General features: G+C 43.7%; 1 long non-coding RNA gene across 1 annotated transcript; it reads right to left on the reverse strand.

Moving 5' to 3' along the window:
• Nucleotides 1–1,692: 1,692 nt before the first annotated feature.
• Nucleotides 1,693–18,319, reverse strand: LOC110360691 (uncharacterized). The gene is made up of 6 exons (XR_002416761.2): nt 18,196–18,319; nt 16,567–16,665; nt 7,889–8,056; nt 6,394–6,493; nt 5,914–6,050; nt 1,693–3,225 (listed from the first exon to the last, which is right to left on the reverse strand). It is a non-coding gene; the product is annotated as an uncharacterized LOC110360691 (long non-coding RNA).
• Nucleotides 18,320–19,718: the final 1,399 nt, after the last annotated feature.

Raw genomic sequence — 19,718 nt, forward strand, 5'->3', positions numbered from 1 at the left:
GAAGAGGATAAGTCTGACATCCCCGTACTACACTTCCCACTCACAGCACCCACTGCTGCAGAGCTCTTCCACTTCTTCCCTGGAGGCACTAAGAGAAGACTGAACACAGCTCATTGCAGCAGTGATAGCTGCAGTGCCACCTCCCACCACAATCTGCGGCCACTGTTAGCAACGTCAGAGCTTGGCTGAGACCTGGGACACCTCGCTGGGTTTCCTCTTTCCCTGCAGCACAGTGAATGCACCTTCCCCACGCAGGGGAGTGTTCCAACCCCAGCCACATAACAGAGATTCACCGCTTATAGGGACAGAAGGAAAATACCAGAGGGGACAGGACTGCAGCCTATGGGTTCAGGAGCTCAGTGAGACACAGGAGCCCTTAGCTTGATCCCAAGACTGTTTATGTTCTTTGCATGAAACACTCATTGACCCAACTTCTTCAGTACTCCGGCCTCGTTCAATAAATAGTGAGCTATATAGTATTTCATTGCAACACATAACTCCAACACATAACTCCATTATTGCTAAGAGGCATGAAGTGAAATTACAGATATTCCTTGACTCCCGTCCTATTACTAGTATGAGACAAAATGATACATGTGCTGATAAAAGGATTTGAAATTATGGTCTGTGTGTCAGAAGTGCCAGTACAGTCAGAATTATTTTTAAAATATTATATTAAAGCATAAATTAAAAGGCTATCCAGAAAGAAAAGTAGTTGACTTCCAATAGCATATAACATCTATCAAGGTTTAGCATATACTGTGTAGTTACCCTTAATGGGCTCAGTCTTTCTCATAGATTATTCACATATTCCGTGGGAAGTCTGACTGGATCCTCTTTCTCTCTCCTATAAGCCACAGTTGATAATATCTTTCCATTATATTCCTAAGGTGTAGCTATTTCATTTTTACCCGAGGGATCCCAGAGCTATTGTGTAGTCCCTAGAAAGCTTTAAAACAATTTGTCTGTGTAGCTATTCTTCTTCATTCTACCCCATTGCACAAAATCTCACATTTTCTTAATTTGATCATACGAAATATTTGGGCTTAACTACTGAAAGAATTCACAAGCTTTTAAGCATTACATGTTGTCTGTGTAATGCTTGGACAAACAGTGCTTGGACAATCCATTGCTTGATTAGATACTAATTCCCCGTGGTTTATCTTAAAGGCACATAGTTCAGCCTTTTACCAAGTTCAGTCTTAAAAGCAGTGCGTGAACCTGCAAAAGCCAACAGAAAAAAGTAACGATGCTAATAAAATGAAAATGTTCAGTCTTCCTACAGAGGATTTTGCCTCACAAATACTTTTTCTTTTTTTTCTCCTTCTGGGATTTCCACAAATTACACAAATAGAGAAAGCATCTGCTGGGAGAACAGTATTCCAAATGACTGCTAACTGCCTAAGAATTGCCGGCAAATACATTTTTGGCTTTGCTATGCCTAATAATGACTCATTGTTGAATTATCCATTTCTTTATTGGATATGAGGATAAATTAGCAAAGCAAATGGAAGTGCTCTAGACTGAAATGCCTGTTATCTTAGGCCTGATCAACTGGTTCATTGAGGCTATTTCCTCCTCACTCTGACTTCCCAGAAAAACTCTTTGCTTCACCACGGGAAACTGATTTCTTCATTCACATGCTATTACTCCTGAAGCTAATGGAGATATTTTAAAAATAGCATTATCTGAACTATATTTGGACCTGCCAGCCCAGCCTGGAATGACTGAAAGGAGATGTATCAACATGACGGGAGCAGATCAAAGTGCTCACAAACCCATGACTGCCCACATGGCTGGTTGCCTTCACACTGGAGAGAGCTGCTTAGGTGGGATGTAGCTCCTTCTGAAGCTTCCTTATTCATGAATCTTACCTGTTTGTTAGAACTTACCTCAAATGGCAAAAGTCTCTCACCACTGTTAAGACTGGCAGAGCTTCCCCAGTGATGGTAGGCATGGCTCCCAGTCATGACAACTCCATCTCTGCCTTGCTCTCCCATTTATCCACGCCCTACCTTGCCATGTGATGATGGTAGCACAGGTGGTCCTAGCAGGAACACAGTCGCATGACTTGCTGCGCTTGCACAGGAGTCAGCTCAGGCTTCTGGTCCCAGCTGGGGCTTTCACTTGCTGGGTGAGGAATGTTGTATCCTCAGGCTGTGTCCTGGTTTCAGCTGAGTAAGAGTTCATTTTCTTCCTAGTAGCTGGTGTAGTCCTGTGTTTTGGATTTAGAATGTGATTGATGTTGATAATGTTTTAGTTGTTGCTAAGTAGTCAAGGACTTTTCAAATTCCCATGCCCTGCCAAGTGCACAAGAAGCTGGGACGGGGCACAGCCAGGACAGCTGAACACAACTGGCCAAAGGGATATTCCATACCACATGCATCATGTTCAGTATATATTTGGAGGGAAGAAGAAGGAAGGGGAGGATGTTCGGAGTGATGGCATTTATCTTCCCAAATAACCATTACGCATGATAGAGCCTGGCTTTCCTGAAGATGGTTGAACACCTGCCTGTCCATGGGAAGTGGTGAATGAATTTCTTATTTTGCTTTGCTTGCATGCTCAGCTTTTGCTTTACTTATTAAGGATCCTCACTTTTACTCTTCTGATTCTCTCTCCCATCCTGCTGCAGGGGAGTGAGCGAGTGGCTGTGTGGGGTTTTGTTACTGGCTGGGGTTAAACCACGACTGGCTGCAGAGTTAGGAGTGATGGGGCTGACTGTCGGGTCCAAGGTCTGGAAGGTTTCTGTCTTGCGTGGCAGATTTGCAAGGCTGTTGTGGTAATTTTTCCCTCGTCACCTCTGGATCCCAGAGGGGCTGACTGGGAGCACTTAAATTACAAGGACTGGAGCATCAGCAGGCTCCAGTGCAGGCAGTGGCTTGGAAAGTGTCTGACTGGGATGGCTGAAAGTCAAAAGGCTGAGTCCTGGCATGCTGAAGGGGCTTCACGCTGTGTCCTGTAGCTGTGCTAAGTCCCTTTAGCTTCTCCCAGAGAAGAGCTAATGCTCGCACTTCTGCCTTACAGTTTCTCGGGAAATCTAAACACACAGGAAGTCTTTACAGCTGCCTTCAACTTCAGAGCGTACCACAGTCTACTATTGCTCACAGAAGTCTTACTAGGTAGTTTGAGCTAGTAACCTTCACCACAACAAGTATTAGTTGTAAATGAATTTATTATTATATTTAGCCATATGCTGGTACCCTGGTCTCCATGCTTTTGTGTCTGTAACAAATAAGAAGAAGGGATAAATAAATAAACAAAGTTAAAATACCCAAATTTTCTTTATGAAGCAGTGAAAAAGGGCACGAAACTCTATAAATAATGTTTTAATACAAAGAACAAAAAGCCTCTATTATCCTCCTCTTATATCTGTAGACAACATGTTTTGACTGAGAATAAGCTGTTTTGACTTAAAGGCAACAAAAAAATGTGTCCAAGAATAGTAACACCTTTTATGAGGAGCAGGACCTGAAGTAGCTTTTAATGCAGTGCAATCAAAAGCTCAGATCACAACCTCAACTTGAGTAACCTCAACTTAAGAAAATCCCACATCTGATCTTCTCCAAAATTGGAATTTATCTTTATAACAAGGGACAACACGACAACCCCATCTAGCGCTCCTGGCTTTCAAAACTTATACCCCGTCAGACAGGTCTGAGTGTTGTGTTGGGAGTGTTAGTGGGATAGTGCCGGCTCAGAACAACGGAACATCTTTGATTAATAAAATTCACACTTATACCGAGGGGTGGCATTGGACCTACTCACCACTTAATTCTAATCTAAGCCCTCAGGCTCAAGCAAAATCTATTTGCCTTGTGCCGACTTTTTGCACAGAAGTGAGTTTCATTCTATGTGAGATCTGTCTGTGCAACATAACCCAAGAAGTAAAGAAGAATGAGAAATATCTCCCTCCATTCCCACAACATGTCCCTGATTTCCTCTTAAAATATCTCTGATAATTACTTTCAAATGCTGACATGTTTATACTCTTTGGAAGAGGCACTCATTCAGAGAAAATGTGCAAATCTCCAAGGCTGATTTTGGATTTCAGAGGACAGAGTTCCCTAAAACAAACCCTTAAAAAAAATAAGAAGTTTCTATTTCTCTAATGAATGCATCTCAAGAATAAGACATATCTTTTTTTTTTTCTTTTTTTTCAGTCTGAAAGTAGGAAACGTCAATCCTGAGAAACATTTGCATGTAATTACATAACTCATCTAGCTTTTCCTGATAGAGTGATATGGCATGCAAGCCAGACTAAACCCTTATTGCCAAGATTAGTTTCAACTGCTCTTAAGGTTTCTTGGTGAAAATACACTTTCAAGTCAGCTGATGGCTATTGCCCCACTAAAAAGTGTTGCAAGGGCTAAACGCTCTCAACCCCAGCTATCGCAATGATTTACTCCTTTTGTTGATTTAAAGATGCGGAAGTCCTCATCTTCTCATTGTAACTGACTTAACGAAAATCTCTGGCGACAAATTGATTTCTTTCAACATGCCAAGTTCCTGTAGTAGATTTTAAATGGAGCAATCTTTATTTTATTCTTAGCATTTAATCCCAATAAAATATTCAAACAGCAGCTTCTGCTGGCATTCGGAATGCAGATGTTTAATAAAATAGCAGCAGCAGTTCCAGTTTGTGAATGGATACGTTTCTTTCTGTCTCCTTCCACAATAGACTAAACCCATGGTTAACTGGCTAACATGATTAACCCCAGAACTGACTTCACCATGGTGTATTTTGTTTGGATTATGATACTCAAGCCTTCACATACATAGAGCTCTCACTGAAGTCGTGTTAGGCCAAAGCTTAGCAGATATTGAAGAAACACATCCAATCTGGTGTCACCACTTCATTAGCCCTAAATCAGCTTGTAAGGGAAACCTGCACACAGAACCACAGCTGACTCCAGTGAAATTCAGAGTTTTCATCTCTCATTTCCACAGGACACCCTTCAGAAGATCCCACCTGGGGATGAACTACCAGCTAGAGATGTGTGGATCTGTTCCTGCAGCACAGTGTTTCAGGAAAGAAATGTATTGTTACCTAGAGAAATACTATCTAACCAGAAACACACAACATCAGTGAATATTCTCTGATTCTCAGAATCTGTACTGGTTTTTGACACGGCTCACCCACATAATAAGAAAGTTCACCTTTCCCTGCTGTTCATCAGTCCAATGCTGTCAGCAGTGCTGCCAGCATCAACCCTGTTGCTCTTCACAATTGCAAAGCACATTTTTGTTTTCTTCCATCATAAGCTTTTTTGTTCACTTTTGGCCAAATAACATTGATAATAATCCCTTCTAGGGGAAGAAGTTAACAAGCATAAAAATTACCTTTGTGTCTTGTAAGGCAACACAATCTCTAGTTCCCCACGGTCATTTGTCATTGGAAAATGAAAGTGTTTAATGGTATTGACCAACGCTACATCCTCAATCTTCTCTGAGAGCCCAGAACTTTTGGTCAAGGGTTAGATACTAGCCAGCCATGCATGCCACATCTATATAAAACACAGATCTTCAGTTCAAACTTTCCACTTAAAAAAAATGTACATTGTTCTGGCATTTTTCAAACAACTACTACTAATTACTGTATGTATGTAATACTTTTTCTGGCTTAACCTCTCACATATCATAGAAAAGCCATGTGAAGGGGAAAAAATTACAAATGAGTCCTGATATCTCTTATCAAGAGCTTCTGACCTCACAAAGGTGAGTCAAAATCATATCCAGAACTGTTGGAAGATTTAGGCGTAAGGTGCATAGGCCTTTTAAAATGGCCAGATAAGAGTGTCTTTGGGCATGGCCAGACATGAAAGTGTTAAAGGTAACATAAGGAAGACAGATCTGCAAGATCCGAGTTTGAGCTGAAGGCGAAACCACTGAGATGGCTGCCACCAGACTGACCTGTCGTGTCTCCTGGTTTCTTTGCAGTTCTCCATCTGTCTCTGTCCATCTGGTGACCCTTGTCTTCCACTTTGATGGCAAGCTCTTGGGGCTTCTGGAGCTTCTGGGGATTTGGGACTTCTGGAGCCTGTGCTGTGCTTGGAACAAATCCACATGTCCAAGTCATGAACAAGGGTCCCTCATGTGATGACAGTGATGAACCAGAATACCTATCCTTTGGGAAATCCTGGTGTTGTGATTATTGGAACAAAACCCAGATATTTCTCACAGAAAGGAAATTAGTAAAAAAGAAATAATGAGCACCATTAAGATATTTTATCTGAGCACTACCAAATATAGGTCTGTTAAATATTATGTGTAAAATAATCAGCATAATATTAACAGTTTTTAATATGACCCATGAGTCTAAATAAAATTAATTGAAATACCAGTGACATAGCAAACCTTTTTATCTTTGAAGGTAATAAAGATTTTTCTTACTATGACAAAATGTTTCAGCATTACTGAAGTAGAATTATAGTGTCACAATTATTCATTTCAACTTCTTAGCTTTGAAAACATCATCAGAGTTGACACATTCCTGCAAAATATATAATAGTGATTAAGGCACACTTGTTGGATAGGAAACTGTTCTTTCAGAAAAGCTCTACCTCAGAGAGTTTAGCTTTGGCTTAATGCTAGAACTCTACATAATGAAATAATGAGAGGGCTTGCATGTGTGACATGGTGTGGAAGCACATCTTTGAATGAGCAAACAGCAAAACTCTCCTTACATTAACATACAAGATAGATCTAAGGAGACAGTGCTTCAGCCTTCAATTGTTTTCTGTTAAGCACCCAAACACAGCCAGAGTGACCTGGAAAAAGCTATGCATCTGTAGTGAAATAAATACAACTAGAATAAGGGGCAATATCAACTCTGTTGTGTCCAGACACAAATTCATTCTTTTTTTCTTTTTTTTTTAATATGTGGTTATAACCATTGCACCAGCAGAGCTCATGAAATCTACCATTCAGAGGATTTGAACACTCCAGCTATTCACTTTGCCTGATGGACAATTTTGCAGGAGAGAGACAAGCTGATGGTCCTGCCCGTGGCTACTTCCTTAACTCAGGCCCACATTTCAGAGATATCAGAGATGAATGCACTGTGAAAACACTAAATCTGCTATTACCATAAATGCATGGAAACCAACAAAATTCAAGAAAGAACAAAATGGGAGTGCTGGTCTCTGTGTAGTGCTTTGCATTCATCATCCTCAGAGGGGCTTCACGAAAGCACGCAGTGTCATTCTCTGAGCTCTCCAGCCAGTCTTGGCTCAACACATAAGTAATAAGTAGATAACATTTCTTATCTTTTCTTATTAAAAGAGAGAGAGAAAGAAACAGTGAACTCAAACTGATCCTGGTCCAAGGACTTTTTCCACCTCCCATAAAAGATTCACATTCTTTGGCCTTATGAATAAGTTTATGTTAACAGAGTAACATCAACAACAGCGCAGTTTGAAGCTGGCAAAAAGACAAACTGCATCTATTAAATGTGGCTCACCTCCACAAGCCTAAACTAGGCTATGAGAATAAAACTGACCTGATTCCATGAGACAGCCATGAAAGACAATGCACTGGGCACACGCACTTTGCCTCTCAGGACCCTGAAGGTCTGGTGGAAGCTGGCACATCTCCTTTAGTTGTTGTAGGTATTGAAGTGCCAAAAGAACAGGAGGCTTTCACTGTGCGATTCCTCACATCTTCCTTCAGAGCTCTAGCTCCCCATATAGATGGCAATGGGATGTAGGCACATTCAGAAAATGGTCCCTTCCTACCTCTCCCCTCCCCAGAGAACTGGAAAGCTCATGACAGTGTGAAGCACCTACAGCCAGCCCAGACCATGTCACCTTCTCAAAATCCAAAAACTTTAGAATCTCTCAGAGTTTGGAGGACCCAGTATCTGTGAGATAAGATCTACTGGACTTACCTTCTCATTTTTAATTTAATGGCTGCTGAGCTTCTGCCCAATACTGGCGTGATGGCAGCAGCCTGGTTAACCCACGTTCAGTTCCCTTCCATCCAAGGAGCCACAGCACAGACCTCATGCCCCAGGGCTGAGCCCAGCACAGCACACAATGGGCCAAGTTACATGAGCCTGTGTTGGAGAAAACAAAAATTTACAGAGTCAAGAGGTAGACAAGGAAATACCAATGTCCCAGTTGGAGAGCTCTGCTTTCAGGGCCCTTGTTTTTCCACTGGGTTCCACTGTAAAATAAACACCCTGGGGAAAGATTAGTCTAAGCACCTTGGTATAGAGGACCCCTTCTCCACCATGTTTGTTACAGTCACTGCTCATCAGCCTGTCACTTGCATCAGCTCCTTGTTCATTCCTTTGCCATTGGTATTTTCTAATCAGTCTCTAGCCAGTTCATCATAAACGCCCCCCATCAATCCACCCTTGCTGCCTGTGCAATATTTTCTTAAGCCAAGTCAGACCAGGCAAAATAGACTTGAAACTTCGACAAGGTTCAGATCCAGGTTGGAGCCAGTGGAAGGTGCTTGGACAGCACAGACCAGGGTCAGGGGACCCAGGATCTCCTCCTACCATCAGTTCTCACTCTCTGTGTGGCCTTAAGAAAATTACAATGATGTTATATCAAACTGCAGCCTGAGTTAAAGGCAAGGGTGTTAAATCTGCTGCATGCACACATAAAATGTACTTGTAATACTTTGTGAGGCCCTCTGATACCTGCACAGTAAAGGTACTAGGGAAACAAGTACAGTTATTCACAGAGATCCAGAAACCAGAGCCAATAACTGACTTTTGTCTGTCATTTGCCAGTTTTGGCAGAGTTTCACTGTCAGCTTTGGTTCAGCTGATCTTAATCTCCTGGAAAGCAGGAATCCACAGAAAGAAACCCTATATATATGTGTGTGTGTGTGTATGAGCCGGGTGCTGCCCTATGAAATTTCAATAGCCCAACTTCAGTTCATGTGCTTTCTCCATGGGTCTAGCCACATGAACAGCTCGCCACAAGAAATGCTAAGGTGAAAATCTGCAGCACAGCAGCTGCTCCTCGATAACACTGTGAGCTTGCAAACCACGATAGATGCAAAGCAGTCCAGCCCTCACTCTCTGACAGTTAAGCTACTTTATATTTAATGCAAGGGCTTACCACAGCTACCTCATGAGGCCATGTGCACAAGTTACTACACACTAGCTGATGTGCTGTAAGTTTGCACCATATATCGCAACATGCTTTAGAAATAGGTAGCGGTTGGGCATCAAGGGGGGGTGGTTAGTAGATCGAGAGAGGTCCTCCTTCCCCTCTACTCTGCCCTGGTGAGACCACATCTGGAATATTGTGTCCAGTTCTGGGCCCCTCAGTTCAAGAAGGACAGGGAACTGCTGGAGAGGGTCCAGCGTAGGCAATGAAGATGATTAAGGGAGTGGAGCACCTCCCTTATGAAGAAAGGCTGAGGGAGCTGGGTCTCTCTAGTTTGGAGAAGAGGAGACAAAGGGGGGACTTCATTTATGTTTATAAATATATAAAGGGTGAGTGCCATGAGGATGGAGCCAGGCTCTTCTCGGTGGCAAACAATGATAGGACAAGGGGTAATGGGATCAAGCTGGAACACAAGAGGTTCCGCTTAAATTTGAGAAAAAACTTCTTCTCAGTGAGGGTGACAGACACTGGAACAGGCTGCCCAGGGAGGTTGTGGAGTCTCCTTCTCTGGAGACATTCAAAACCCGCCTGGACATGTTCCTGTGCGACCTCACCTAGGCGCTCCTGCTCCAGCAGTGGGATTGGACTAGATGATCTTTTGAGGTCCCTTCCAATCCCAAACATACTGTGATACTGTGATGAAGATGACGAGGGCACCAAGAACAGCTCTGGGCTCTCCAGATCATAAAGCTCTGCTTGCACCCCTGGTTCTGCTGGGTCTTGACAGCAAACTGCTGCAATGCAGTGATACTCTAAATAGCCGAACTTGGGACCATGTTCAATGGGTGCCTGCTGGGGTGCCCAGGCAAGGTTGGTGCACCACAGAATCTCTCTCCCTTGCCTGCTGGCTCACTAACAGCAGCTCCAAAGGCGCAGCAGTGCTGTCTGCACAGCTTACCAGGGGTTCACCCAGCCCAAGGTCCGTACATGTCTGCCCATGCTGTGTAGGTGTACTCCCTGGGCTCAGATCGGGTGTCTCTACAGCTTTTCTTTTGTCTTCCCTGCACTGTGGGGCCCAGGTGTCTGGTCTCCCATGCAGAACAGTGGCCGCCAGAAGATAGACGTCATTGCAGGATGAAGCCACTGAAGTCAGGCTGAGCTCAGATGTGCTGTGCTAAAGGCATGAGGGGGGAATCTGATGTTGAAAGAAAGCAAATCTTCCTCCCACAGTCACCCTCCTGCTCCTTATGCAGTGCTCTGAACCTTTGGAGCCCCTTGCTCTACTCTCATGCTCCCACAGTCCCCACCTCATCTCAGCTCTGCACCCCTAGGTCCATGCTACAACCTGCCATTGTCCCTCTGGGAAGCACCTGGGGACAGCAGTGCCTGAGGATTGTTGCTGCATAGCATACTTTTTGAGAAACCTCAAGTCACCTCTACATGGATTGCTTCATGGTGACTTGTCTCTGTGGGCATATTTCAGCTTAGGGATGTGGCTACCAGCCTTGCTTGGGGAACACTCCAACTCATGGTAGATAAGCATAACCATCCTGACACATGCTTCCAATATCCACAAAATAAATTATAAATGTAAAGTATTTATAGACAGTCCCAAGGACAAGGAATCCCAAATCCCGAGTCTGCTATTCTTGGCCTTTCACAGTGACATAAAAAAGCCAAAGTTTTATGAGAGTGATTGCTAAACCAAGATTGACTTTTTGGAGGTGTTGCCTTACGTCCAGCTCTGGTGGATTTCAGGCACGAACGTTCCCTGACAGTGAAAAAGCCTTTTCAGGTGTCTCAAGCCAGGCATCCCAAATCAGTGACCACTTTTGAAAATAAAAACGTGGGTCTGGGAACCCATTCCCACTAAGTCTTGTTTATGCGAGTGCACAGCTACAATGGGCTTCTTGTCTGTGTAATGGCCAGACTCTGAGTAAGGATTTGCAGACTCAGCCTCCTAATCACAGCCAGTGGAATCCTGGCCCTACTGAAATCAAGGGAATTTTCCTTTTGACTTCAGCTGGGACCTGAATTTCACCTTCTGTGTTCCCATACACAAAATGTGATTAACCAGGCTGCTTTTTTTTCACAGGAGTGTTGGGAGGCTGTAGTCATTAGTGGCTACAAAGCATAATTTTATTTCTTAGTATGGAAGCTGCTGTCCAAAACACTGTTAATACAGCCTTTAAAATCACATCACTTCTTGAACATTTGCAAACAAGCAAACAAAATGCCTGAAGCTCCCCAAAATAAAATAACTTCACCTTTAGCACTTGAACTTGCAAGTACTGTATGTCAGCCTGGGAGTGCAAAGTCTGCATTTCATGAGCTGCAAAAACTCCCTGGGGGAGATCTGGGGACCGCCAAAAGTTCTTTGGGGGACTCTCTTTTGTACTGAAGCTGGGAAACTCTCAGCGGGCTTACCCAGCTGCTGGAAATTCTTCCACAGACACTGATGTGCAGCGTTGTTCCAAAACAAATATCTCCGAGTCCCACACTTCATCCATCTGTTTCGCATTTCAAGGAGTTAGTGTTCCACACACAAGTGTGTTAAGAGACTGAGAGAGCAAGCTGGACCAACAAAGGCTCATTAAAGAAGGGGGGAAAAAGGAGGGAGGGGAGAAGAAAAAAAGGAAGGGAAAGAAAGAAAGAAGAAAGCAAGCTATTTTCCAAATATTGTATATAGAGCCATTGGGCAGGGTTAGTGTGGAACTGCAAAAGCCAGTGAGAAATCAAAGGATCTCCCCCCTAAAGCCCCTCTGAAATATAAAACGTTAAGTTCCAGTTCAGGACAATACAGAGAGCTCAAGCAGAAGCACATTAATGTCAGGGGGTAGCGCAAGCTGAATTTGTCCCTGATGTCAAATCGTCAACTGGAGAGCAGTTGCACCAGGAATGAAGAAGGCTGCAGGTTCCTACCACTCGACCTGACTTCTGCTACATTTAAAGTCATAAAAGGTACCTAGTGCTGACCAATAAAAATTAAAAGCAAAGTCAGGGTCATTTTTGTAGGTCTGATACAAACCCTTCAGACTGCTGGAAACCTAAGTGAACTGCTCCGCAGCTTTTGTTTTCTATAATTGTCCCTCACACAGTGCACTGTGGGGACTGCTGAATGCATTTCATACATTTTTTGGCAGCAGCGTTCCGTGTTGTGTTAAGGGTTCATTAATCTGCTTGCCACTAGGCCCCTGTGAAAAGAGGAAATTGTTTCACACTTGCTGAAAGACAGAGAAAAGAGTTTAGAGAGGAAGGAGAAACAGATTAAATGGGAAATACAAGCGATGGAGAGACAGGTTTGGGGTAGTGCTTTGTCAGTTCTCGATTCGCACAAAGGCTAACATGTGAACTCGGGGAATGTGACAGACTTTTGTTCGGGGAAACTGTGCTACTGTGTCATTAATTAGCCCAAGACGGGAGATTTGGCTGCAGCTCATCTCTGCTCAGATTGTGTGAGCTGAAACAATCGAGGCCCATTTCCAGGCCAAGATGGCAAAGGAAATGAAGGGGGCGTAAGAAAGATATTTGTAAAAGGAGCAAGTAAAGAGTAAACTGACATTGTGAATCAAAGAAACAATCATTTCAGGGAAAAGAGGCCGGCGGGCTGGGGAGCAATGATTTTCATGAGAAAGAGAGAGTGGCACCGGCACATGTTGTGTCTGCCAAGTGATGTCCAGCTGCTAGAGTGGGTTCACTCAATTAACTCAGTCCGGACTCTCTGTGTTGTACTCAGGGCATTCCTGTAGCCAAGGTTCAGAATCAAAATGCCCTCAAGGCCTGGAGATATATTTCTGCTCATGATATGTTTTCTAAGCCTTCATTTAAACTCTCAGACACACAAAATGGCTCTGGGAAGAGCACAGGGCTCTGGGTCCTTCACCGCTGTGTAGTTATACACGGCTGGAAGGAAACACCAGGGAAACGTTCTCCCAGCTGGACTCAAACCTTGTGCTTTCCCGTTGGGAGCAGCAAGTCCTCTGCAGAGGCAAAAGCAAGAGCTGTTGTCATCACGTTTCACAGCAAACAGCTCTTGGGGAACAATCCTGCGGGAAGTTTTACTCTGCTCCCACTGATTTGGATGTCTTTTGTGCATATGCATAAGGGTTGCAGGATCAGGGCCAATACTGTGCTAAAGCAGTGAAGATCAGACACACAGTAAGGATGACATACTGTGTTTTCACAAAAACAAAACAAAACAAACACAAAAACCCATAAACAAACAAACAAACAAACACAAACAAAGAAACAAAAAACCCAAACAAACAAACAAAACCCACAAAACCAGACTGCTGTGCTTTGAGTTTACAGGCCTATTGACCATCTCCTTAAAGACAGGTGGACATTCTGACAAATGTGTTAACCAGGCTCTAGTTTTTCTCAGTGATTATGAACTGGTTAGGCAAAACAAAATTTGATAATAATTTAGACTGGGAATAACCTATTTTATCTGAACCATTAAAAGACAAGACTGGAGCCGCTGAATAAATTCTTGTTGTGAACCAACTCTAATCAAGAGGTTCTTCCCTTGCCCTTCATGAACTTTAATATAAGCAAACTCGTTGCACTGGCCAGATGGCAATAAGATTCGCACATCAAGTTTTACGTGCTTTAACATTTTTTGGCTGGTTCTGAGTACAATCACCTCTTACACAGAGACACTTGGACTCTACCCATAGTTCAGTTGCTCAGAAACAAGGTCATATATTGTTAAGAAACAGTGGTGTCTAACATTTTACCTTGTACTTATATTACAAGGTAGTTTGGTTGGTACTTCTGCGGGAAGAGAGGATGTTTTCCTCAAAGCTCTAGTAAATGTTCCTGCTTTACCCTTTGCATTCTGCAAAGACCTGCCTTTTTGACAGTGTTTAATTTCTGCGCAAAGGTAAAGGAACATGAGATGGCCAGATATACTTGTACACTGACATTACAAATAGCATTTGGCAAGACACACCTCACCATTGCTCACTTCAGGAGTGGACTTTTCTTTTTTAGTTCTCCGTCAATGTTTCTTGTAAATTTGAAATAGGCCAAATGAACAGGAATAACCCATCACACTATGCCTCCCACCGCTGAGTCACTGCTGGTAGGACTGGGATGGACTCGTGTGCTCCTGTACCGCAAAGGGGCGCATAGTTTCTCAGATACTTGATTGACTATTAAATGAATGGCAAGCACTTCGTTCTCTGTAGCGTGTCATGATTAATTCATCTCCTTCTCATACCCCGCTGTACATGTTGTAGTGGGCTTCATTCATGAACCAAAAAAGACCTGAGTAATGCTCCCCTACTCACAGTTTTGTTTCTCCATAGAAGGTCAGAAAATATACCGTGGCTGCAGGTGGTCTTATGTAAACAAAGCAATCTGGCCGAAGTTCAAGGCTAGCAATATCATATTGTCAAGTGATCATTTTGTTGAAATAGTTGGATGCCTATAAAACATCTGCAAATGCTAAATTTAAAATACAAATAAAGCCCTAAGTTGGAAACTCCTCAGTCTTCTGGTGAAAACATTGTTTTCTAGAACACAGCCTCTCTTGTCCCATGTAAATCTAATGCTGAATGTGGACAAACAGCTTAGCTCCTGATAGTGCCAAGAACATAGGCTTTGCATGGGTGCAGAGCTCTTTTATCCCTGCAGGATCACAGCCCAGCTTCCCAGAGAAAAAGTGATGGGAGAGCAATAAAAATCAGCTTGGGAAGTCTGGGGGAGAAGGCTCAGGGTGATATTCTTGCAGATTGTGAAACCTAAATTAAACAGAAGAATGAAATCATCATTCTGTTACTTATTTAGCACTTGGCTGAGATGTTAGGCCCTGTCCTGAGAAAAGTCCATAAATGGTATCACCCCAGGAGCAGAACGGTGAAGGCATTAAGTCATGGGGATGCTCATCTGAGATAGAGCTCCCTGCTGATTCTCTGCTGGTCCCTGACTGCTGGAGCACAGGGAGATGAAAATGCCACCTCAATCTGCCCCCAGTCCTGCTCGTGTTTGTTAACTGTGCACTGCAAAGCAAAGGAACAGACAGAGCCAGAGCTTCCTCAGCTCAAAGCCTACAAGCTCCAGACAAGTTGAGGGCTTGCAGCAACGCTACATCTACTGAAGGATCGGTGGAATGGAGGGAGGGAAAAGTCAGGAGCTGAGTAATTTAGGAGGATACAAGAACTTTGATGGGAAAAGGGCTTACAAAAGGTGGCTGCCACCCCACCTTACCTTGGAGGTGAAGGATAATACGTTAAAGCCTCTCCGTATGTAACCAGAAGGAGCCCTTAGGTTTTGGTTTAGCACTTAACAAATCCGAACCAAGGGAGAGAAGAAAGAGGGAATGGAGAAAAGAAAGGAGGAGTAATTTTATACATATTTTTCCACGTTTGTTTTTCAGCCCTACCAACTTTTCAGCTAACACCCTTATTCACTGTTCCTAAGTAAAACCTGCTTCTGAATGCTTGGGGTAAAGGGACAAAGTTGCTTTGCCACTCTGTGTATCTGCAGCAATTTCTGCTGTTGAGGAGACACTGTGCACTGAAACAGCAGGTGGTGTTGCAGGTTAGGAGTGAGCTACCAAGTGGAGTTTTGCTCAGCTCTTGACTGCACAATGTCTGGCTAGAACCAGTGATATTAGTCTCTGAGGCTCTGTCCAAGCTACAGCTTGAGCTGCACTCGCACACACAGCTGTGCTGTGTTCAGAACCGTCGGCAGAGGTTTCCTGGCACGGTTTTGCTATCCAGCTTTGCAGCCTGGGATTTCTCTAACAATTGTGCAAGCCGAAATCACGCTCTTGACTGTCCCTCTGGGTAATATGTCACTTAATTGGTTAATATGCTTATAATATCACTTAAAGTCGTAGCGGATGTGGACATAAATGGCTTTGAAAAGCAGCTCCAAATGTAATTATAAGCCTTATTGGCTTTTAAAAGAAAAAGAGAAAAAAAAAACCCAACAACTTCTGTTGCTGGCACAGGTGGGAGTGATCCTGCATATGGGGCAAGAAAGGCCTTTGGCATTTTTACTGCAGCACCAGGTCATTGGTTCAAGCAGTGTGTAACAAGCAGTTTCTCCTCTGGGCAGCCCTGAGCAAGGTTAGAAGATGCTGGGTTTCCAACACCCTCCGCTGCTGGAAGCACCCACTTCCCTATGGCTCTCGCGAGGGTCTGCCAGGGGCTGCAGAAAGTGGGGACATCCGTGGGCAACAGAGCCCTTGGAGCACTAAGATGGCCACAGCTGTTGTGCCAAGTTTTCTGGCAACCCGAGGAGCGGAAAGTATTTTAGATGCTGCTTCTGTGCTAGCATGGACGTATCCTGTGGTTCCCATCAGGGCTTTCTGGGGAGCAGTGGGGCTCCCCACAGGTGCTGGGGCAGCATCAGTGCATCACTTCTGCTCTCAAACAGGGCATCCTACTTGTGTGAGGCATAACGCTCCTATAACATTCTTCAGAAATGGATAAATAATTCATCAAATTCTCCCTTCCCTGTTACCAGATAAATGACCAGCACTTACCTGAATTTTCTAGAAGTGTAAATGTCCCTCATGTATTAAGTAAATATTGCTCTCCAACATCCACTGCTGCCCTGCAGATGCATACAATTCACTCCCTGCCTGAGAAAAACATACACATTAATGATATATTCAAACTGTAACAAAACAGTTAATTCATTTGCTAATACATCTTTTCTGCTTCAGAGCCTATCAAGTAATGAACATTTAATGACCCATTCATTTTCCTAAGAACTGCTGCATGGCACAGTGGAATCAATACAAAAGATGACCATTTTCACGCATCAGATAATCTTATCTACAAGGTTAAGATAATATTATGTTAATGTTTCCTGCATTATCTTGCATGTTTTAGACTCCTTTGAGAGGGATTCATTTGGTTTCAGCAGCTTTTGCAAACATTTTTACCTCCTGGATGATTTCTATTTCATTTTAGCTTTACAATGATTTTCTGCACTTGGTCAGATGCAGTAAATAGTAATGAAAAAACAAATAATCAGAAAAAAAAACCCAGCACAGGCAAGTGTTATATTTGACCCACTTTAACCTCCAGTCCTCTCTGTAAAGCAGAACTGGAGAAGACAGTAAAGAAAGGCCAAGCTGCAGCTGAAGTATGGCTCTTGAACTCGCTTCCGAGTGCTTGCTACAGATAATAATCAAGCACAAATTAAAAACAAAAACAAAATAAAACCCCTTCAGACTAATATCCCTCTCAGCCTTCAGTTCATTTAAACCCAGGCCTGGAAGGCATGCAGGTGATGCCATCCACATATGGATGCTCTCGTGGGAAGGACCATGTCCCCTTGGAAAACTCAACCTCTGGCTCCACCTGTGCCAGCAATGGAGTCAGAGGTGCACCATGGCTGGGACCAGCATCCCAGGCCGTGCTCTGCTGTGTGGCCACGCTCACCTACAAACACGGAGAAGAGCACTGGGCCAGCACGTGTCTGTAAGATGCGAGCATGGCTGCAATACCCTCCCTGCCAGCAGCGGCAAATATATCTGGAGGTGCTACTTGGCGTGCCCCACGCTGCAGCTCCGAGGTGTATCCGGAGACATCACATGCATTTGTAATAGCAACATAATATGCACATTTAAGAGTCCCTGAGTACTCGTTTGCCTCTGTGAATACAACCAAAAGGCTTGTTGTGGTCTGTTGGGTCAAAACACAACTTTTTTAAAAAGTCCCTAAGCATGGATTTTATCAGTACACCTCAACAGCTCCAACAAAGATTTCTCTAATGCAACAGATAAAGAGCACACATTAATATGTCCCTGAGGAACACCACAAGGACAGCTGCATGCAAGGCTGTGTGTAGCAGAGGGGATCCACACAGCCCTAAGCTCCTCTGTTGACTGTGGGAAGGAAGGGTGTTTTAACTGTGGTCACCTTTGCTTTCCCAGGGCTCAAAATGAAACCAAGCCCAGACAAAGCTCCAGCAGCCCAGCTACAAAAGCACAGGCCGAATGAAACATCACGGCTTCCACCTCACTGTGCATTTCTTGTTTTTAATTACTTCTTCCTACAAGTAGCATCTAGGATCATATGACCTGGCAGCAGGTTTGAAAACATAGATGTGGACATGAGTAGAGTGCAAAAGAGGGACCTGGCACCCCCAGGCAGCCACTCACCTGCAGGAGCAGCAGCCGTCTGCTCTGTGCAGCTCTTTCATACACCCTCCTGGGAGAAAGAAGTATTTGTAAAAACTGGAAAATGAGATGGCAAAGCCAAAAAAACCTGGCAAGTGAGCTCAGTTGGGTGTACTGCCACAGCCTGTTTCTCAATTCTGCCTTTTTTGTGCGTGCAATGCCGGCCATCTCTGACCAGGTCCTTAGCTCCTACCCCTCTAAAACAAATAAACAATTTTATTATGAAATGAGGCACTGATATTGCTTTTTCAGCTAAATTCCACATCAAGGCAGCAGAGCTTGCTGGCTTTTCAAAGCACGAGCACACTCCCACTGCCAGCCACTGCCAGCCACTGCTGCCAGCTCTCCAGTTTTCTACTGGGTCTTGCAGTCCTGGGCACACTTACTTTAGCCCCAAAAACCTGCAATCCATGGAGCTCAGCTTTCGGGCTGTCTACACCTTCAGTTGCTGAGACAGCACTGAAAACCCTGAAAATAAGGTTTGATCTTACCCTGTAGCTCCAAAAGCAATGGATAATCGCAGAGAATGGCACTTCTTGTTGTTGTTTTATCCAGAGAAGACAAACTTGCATTCTGTCAAGGAGACAGAGATATAACAGAAACAGAAGAAGTAAAAATTAGTTTTTCATTTTGTCATGAAAATTATTTTTCTTTCTTTAATTGTAAAACACACTGATTTTTTTTGACCTGAACACTGTGATTACATTACAGGGTCTTGCTCTAGCACATAAAGTAGGAAGCTGTTAACAGACACACATTATCCATCCTGCCTATAGGTAATAGAAATATAAAACCAAAACTTTAAAAAAATTATTTTGCTTTTTTTACATTTACACAACATCGGTCTTTCATCTCTGCTGAGAATCAAGTAATTCTGTAGGTATGATGACTCCTTTCTGCAGGCAGCACAAGCAGGACAGGAGGTATAATCAGATGGGCATCTCTGGGGACACTTCCTGGAGCATAAAGAATTTTATCCTGTCTGAGCACAAATACAAGGGAGAGGGAGAGGGAGAGGGAGAAGGAGAGGGAGAGGGAGAGGGAGAGGGAGAGGGAGAGGGAGAGGGAGAGGGAGAGGGAGAGGGAGAGGGAGAGGGAGAGGGAGAGGGAGAGATTTTTGCATGCAGGCTTTTTTACATTGGTCCTGCAGATTAGGTGATGCTGGACGACAGGTTTTGCAATGCACTGTAATAACAGGGTTATGGGAAATGGAGCAGGAGAAGGAACCCCTAATTGCGGACATAACTGGCCAACTTTAGGGGGATTATTGTCCATATAAACATGTAAGGTGCTCCCATGACTTCCCATGAACTTGGATCAGATCCTTTGTCAGTGGCTAAAACTATGTGATTTACTTCAGCTTGCAGATTGGTAGAGTGAAGGATTCTACTTGCCACGGAAGAGCAGAGAAGCACAAGCCACAAGTGAACCCCCAGTTGTGGCACAAGACCTAAGAGCAGCCTGCACCACTGAAATGAGCCACAATGATTCTATTAAGACAAATA

Source organism: Columba livia, chromosome 6 (assembly GCF_036013475.1).
Source record: "Columba livia isolate bColLiv1 breed racing homer chromosome 6, bColLiv1.pat.W.v2, whole genome shotgun sequence".
Lineage (NCBI taxonomy): Eukaryota > Metazoa > Chordata > Aves > Columbiformes > Columbidae > Columba > Columba livia.